Source organism: Moschus berezovskii, chromosome 14, assembly GCF_049115385.1.
Source record: "Moschus berezovskii isolate FMDL1 chromosome 14, NW_MosBer_1.0, whole genome shotgun sequence".
NCBI classification, from domain to species: Eukaryota; Metazoa; Chordata; class Mammalia; order Artiodactyla; family Moschidae; genus Moschus; species Moschus berezovskii.
Genome location: NC_142473.1, coordinates 88,548,970 through 88,555,314, shown reverse-complemented (window position 1 = coordinate 88,555,314; position 6,345 = coordinate 88,548,970).

Sequence of the window (6,345 nt, the reverse complement as noted above, 5' to 3'; positions counted from 1 at the left end):
TCTGACTTCCAAAGCTGCCTTATTATTCAGAATGTTCAGTTTTAAACAACAACAACAAAATTATGAGACATACAAAAAATCAGGAAAATATAGCCCATACAGAGGAAAAAAGGCATTAACAAAAAGTATACCTGAGGAAGTTCAGATAACAAATCTAACAAAGAGTTTAAATTAGCTATTAGGGATATATTCAAAGAGCCAAAAAAAAAAAAAACACAAAATCTATGTCTGAAGAATAAAAGGAAATGTACAAGAAGTAGAGAAGAATGTCAGTAAGGAGACTAAAATTATAAAAACAGAACCAAATAGAAACTCTGGAGTTGAAAAGTACAATGACTGCAATGAAAAATTCACAAGAGGGGGCTCAATAGCAGATTTGACCTGCTGGAAGAAAGAATTAGAAGTCTTGAAGCTGGGCTAACTGGGACGATATGGGGTGGTGAAGAGAAGCAAACAGGGTGAAGAAGAAAGGACAGCGTCTCGGCGCTCTTAGGGGCGCCGCCTGGAGCACGGTGGGGAGCCGGGACGGGGGAGAGAGGCAAGGGCACTCGGAAGAGCTGAAAACACGCCGCCAGAATTTCCCAAGTTTGATGGAAACGCTAAGCCAAGAATCTCAGCAAATTCCAAGCAGAGTAACCCAAGGAGATTCATCTCTAGACACACATCAGATTCAAAATAATGAAAGTCATCTACATCAAAGAAAGAATCTTAAAAATAGGAAGAGAAAAGCAAGTTATGTGCAAGAGATCCAAAATGAGATTAAATAGCTGCTCTCATCATAAACCGTGGAGATCAGCAGATACTGGAATGATATCTTCATGGTGCTGAAACAAAGGGAATATAAAAATGAGATTAAATAACTGTTCTCATCACAAACCACTGGGGTCAGAAGATAATGGAATAATATCTTCAAAGTGCTGAAAGGAAGGGAATATAAAAATGAATTTTATATCCAGCAAAAGTAAAAACAGCCCTTAGAAACTGGAGAAATTAGACATTCCTACTCCAGTACTTTGGCCACCTCATGCGAAAAGCTGAATCACTGGAAAAGACTCTGATGCTGAGAGGGATTGGGGGCAGAAGGAGAAGGGGATGACAGAGAATGAGATGGCTGGATGGCATCACCGACTCGATGGAGGTGAGTTTGAGTGAACTCCGGGAGTTGGTGATGGACAGGGAGGCCTAGCGTGCTGTGATTCATGGGGTCGCAAAGAGTCAGACACAACTGAGCAACTGAACTGAACTTAACGCATATAAAAACAGAATTTATTGCTAGCAGATCTGTCTTAGAATAAATAGAGTACTTTGGGCAGAAAAAAAACTCTAGACACAAAATTAACTCCATTTGAGGAAATAAAAATCATTTATAAAGGTTATTAGATAAATAAATATACTACAATGCCACAATGCCGTTCTCCCCAACGGCATTGTAGCATGTATATTATCATATGTGAAATGAATCACCAGTCCAGGTTCGACGCATGACACAGGATGCTTGGGGCTGGTGCACGGGGATGACCTGGAGGGAGGATATGGGAAAGAGGGAGGTGGGAGGGGGGTTCAAGAAAGGGAACACATGTACACCTGGGGTGGATTCGTGTCAATGTATGGCAAAACCAATCAATATATTAATGTAAGGTAATTTGCCTCCAATAAAATAAATTAAAAAAAATAAATAAATAACATTTACATAAAAAAGATAAATATAAAAGTCAGTATAAATATATTTTTGTTCATAACTTCTTCTCATATGATTTTAAAGATAATTTTATAAAGCAATAATTAAAAGGAGGGAGAATATTCCTAGAGTAATGAAAATAAAGATAAAAATATACAAATAAAACTTGACTACACTTAGAAGCTTTGCACAGCAGAGGAAACCATAAACAAAATGAAAAGATAACCCACAGAATGGGAGAGAATATTTGCAAATAAAGAAATCAACAAGGGATTAACCTCCACAGTATACAAACAGCTCATGAAATTCATATATTTATATATACATTTTAAAAACCCAATCAAAAATAGGCGAAGATCTAAATAGGGATTTCTCCAAAGAAGACATACAGGTGGTCAAAAATCACATGATATATGTATATGTGTAACCGAGCCACTTTGCTGTACTAACACAACGCTGAGAGTCAACTACACTCCAATGTAAAATTTTAAAAAAAGTTTAAATGGAGGGGGACTATCACAACTCATCCAATTGATTTTTGACAAGGTTACTTAGGCAATTCAATGGGGAAAAGGATAGGCTTTTCAAAAAATGGTGCTGGGGTGGCCGAATATTTATATGCAAAAGAATGAATTTAGATCCCTACCTCACAACATATGAAAAGTTAACACAGAATTGGTTAAGGACATAAATGGAAAAGTTGAAATCCCAAAATGCCAAAAAATGTTAATATTCATGACCTTGAATTGATCAACAACTTATTAGATATGATACCAAACTCAGAAGTGACAAAAGAAAAAAATAAATCAGACTTCATCAAATTAAAAACTTTTTGTGTGGCAAAGGGAACCATCAGGAAAGTGAAAAGACAACTCACATAACAGAAGAAAATATTTGCACATCATACATTGAATAACAGAAGCTTCCTTGGTGGCTCAGACAGTAAAGAATCTGCCTGCAATGTAGAAGACTGGGGTTTAACCCCTGGGTTGGGAAGATCCCCTGGAGAAGGGAATGGCTACCCACTCTAGTATTCTTGCCCAGAGAATTCTATGGACAGAGAAGCCTGGAGGGCTATAGTCCATGGGGTCACAAAGAGCCGGACACGACTGAGAGACTAACACACTCATATCCAATAAGGGACTTGTACTGAGAATATGTAAAGAATTCTTAAATGGGACAATAAAAAGACCCCAAAATCTAATTAAAAACTTGGTAATGGCACATTAAAAGGGGCTCAACATCACTGATCATCAGGGAAATAAAACCTGATGATAATCAAAACCATACTGAGCTATCCTTTCACACCTGTTAGAATGGCTGTTACCAAAAATGACAAACGATCTTTTGTGCACTGTTGGGGGGAATGCAGGTTGGTGCGGCCGCTGTAAAAAGCAATATGGAGGGTCCACGCGACCCAGCAGTTCTGCTTCTGAGTATTCAGCCAAAGAGCACCAAATAATGTGAAAAAGAGCCAAGACTCGGGTCGTCTAAGTGTCCGATGACAGATGAACGGATTAAAACATGTGCTACCCCAGCACCTCTCCACACAGAAAAAATAGCCATGCTTATCAATTTAAGCTTTTATTAATGGGGGAAAGGAAATGCTGAGATGAATTTAATTAAAATGTATTTTCCCACAAGCCTCTTGAATAAAATGAAGTTCTTCATTCGCCACTAAACTTTCCTCCTCGACTGAGGTCATGATGGTTCTTTAATTGTAGGTAAAGGAGCTTCTTCTGCCGTGTACCTGAGGTAAGTTACGTGTTAGTAAATTGATAGTTAATATACTCTGAAATAAAGAACTACAGAATTGGGGGTAGAAATTTGGACAGAGTTCTAGCTGGAATATTCTCCACATTGAGATCTCAAAAGAATGCCTTCTTTTTTGGTTTCCTTCCTTCCCTTTTGCATCTCTAGCTTGAAAGCCAAGGACCATGCAGTGCAGAGAGATTCCAAAACACAGGGTGGTCACATAAGAACACATATTTTTCATTTTTAAAACTATGAATGTTCTCAAATTAAAAAAAAACTTTTCCATTATTTTTCAAATTATTTTCCCATTTGGGCTATTAAAGAATATTGAGCAAGTTTCCTGTGCTATACAGTAGGTCTGTGTTGGTTATCTACATGTCAACCACAAACTTATGTCTATCCCTTCTATCCACACTTCCCTCCTGGGAACCATAAATTCATTCTCTATGAGTCTGTTTCTGTTTTGTAGATAAGTTCATTTGTATCCATTGTTTAGATCCCACATGTAAGTGATATATTTTTCTTTGTCTGTCTGACTTACTTCATTGAGTATGACAATCTCTAGGTCCATCCATGTTACTACAAATGGCGTTGTTTCATTTTTTATGGCTGAATAATATTTCACCGTATATGTGTACCGCATTTTCTTCATCCATTTCTCTGTTGGTGGACATTTAGGTTGCCTCCATGTCTTGGCTACTGTAAGCAGTGCTGCAGTGAATGCTGGGTTGCATGTACACTTTCAAACCAAGATTTTCTGTGGCAATACACCCAAGAGTGGCTGTGCTACATCATGTGGTAGCTCCGTTTTTAGTTTGTAAGGCGCCTCCACCTTGCTCCCCACAGGGGCTGTACCAGTTACACTCCCACCAACAGCATAGGAGGGCTCTCATTTCTCCACACCCTCTCCAGCACTTATTGTTTGTAGACTTTTTGATGGTGGCCATTCTTAGTGTGAGGTGGTATCTCATTGTAGTTTTGATTTGCATTCCCCTAAAAGTTAGTGCTTTTGAACACCTTTCTGTGTGCTTCTTGGCCATCCGTGTGTCTTCTTTGGAGAAATGTCTATTTGGGTCTTCTTCCCGTTTTTTGATGCTGTTGTTTGTTTCTATGGTATTGAGCCATGTCAGCTGCTTGTAAATTTTGCAGACTAATCCTTTGTCGTTCACATCGTTTGCAAATATTAAGAACATACATTTTTCTACTCAGGCTAAATTACATTATTATTTAGCACAGTGTTGGTTATATACCAGTTTATCTGTTTGAATAGAAAACTCTACTTCTCATATGCTCTTTTTTTTTTCTCTTTTCACGAGAGCCTGATATAGCATAACATTTATTTCTGAAATAATTCAGCCCAATCTAATTTCTTGACCCCCATTTCCCACCACTCACCCCCACAGAGATTGGATGTTAGCCTCACTAATGTACTCACCATTTCATAAGGATGCTCTGTTTACCATCTTAATCTGCAGAGCGCCTTGCTTAACTAATCTTTATTTTGAATCAGTCTGATAAAATTAATTAGCAGTAGAGAAGGAATCATCAGAAAAAAATTTTCCCTTGGATTTTACGGTTTCTCTTGATACTCAAGGGCTGCATCTCCATTTGTATTGCAAAGGCATTTCCTTTTAAGCATATATGAGTTGGGTGTTACTCAAGAGAAATTCGGGTTTTGAAAGCCTAATACCTCTTGATCACTGGTTGCCTTTCAGTAAATTTTCTGTAAAATTTCCCTTCCCATTACTAGTCTTTGAGATCCTCAACAGGATGTTATTTGGGGAAGGTTCCCCATGTTCTGATATCCTATAATTTCTACCATTATACTTCTCATACAGTGACACTTCTGCTTGGGAAAAAAAATCAGTAGTTGTTGGGTATAACTTTCAGCTTGGAGATTTACCTCTGTTATTCCCACTGCTTCATAGCTTAGACCTAAGGCTTCCTTGGTTTTCTTTCATTTCTTTACATTATGTGGGCATTTTGTTCTCATTTCCATTATCTGGTCAGAACAGCGGCTGACTTGATCTCAGCTATTTGTGCTTCAGTATTTAGTTAGCAATGTCTATTCTCAACAGATGCCTGAAGTTGAGGAAAGTATTAACTAGGTATCAGTGTTTTCATCCAAGTATCCATGATGTCCTCGAACCAGAAATATTTGAGACTAGGATCTGCTTTCCTCTTTTTTTCTCAACTCTCCTTTTCCTTCCTTCACTCCAAGATTGCAAGTCCTAGCCATTCCATTCTTGCTATTTCCTAAATATCTCTATGTCTCTGTTCTAAGACACATGGATGACTCACTGTCTCCTTAATGTTAACTTTGTATTTCTTCTGAGTTGTTCTTATGACTCCATTGATCCTTAAGCCTGGACCTGTGCTACTCCATGAAAGTTCTCTGATTCTGTGATGCTGAGTTCAGCTGGAGATAAAGTTTGCCTTTAGACGTAAAGTAGTAGGTATACAAGAAATAAGAACATAGCTTTATTTAAAAGTTTTACTTTTCCAACTTCCCAGTTATCACTCCCAAATCTTGGTTTCTGAACCACTGAAAATACTAAAGGTCCTGAGCTTTAAGATTCAACTTCTCTAAAATTTTGAGAAGTAAAGTTACGAGCTTCAGTATTTGAATGTCCTTATGCCTGATAACAATCTTTACAGTTTTGTTGTTGTTGTTGTTGTTTTTCAGGGGACTATCTATTGAATTAAACAGACCTGAGCCAGAAAATCATATATCTTTTATCTTATTCTCTTATGAGGTGTGAATATAAAAATATCCTGTAATATAAAACACCTTTGCTACAGAAGGTTATTTACATTTGCACAGAAACCCATGTGTAAACCACAGTTAGAGCTGAGTGTACTCACTCCCCTACAGTCGCAGCTTAGGGGTGACACCATTTACACTTGCTTCT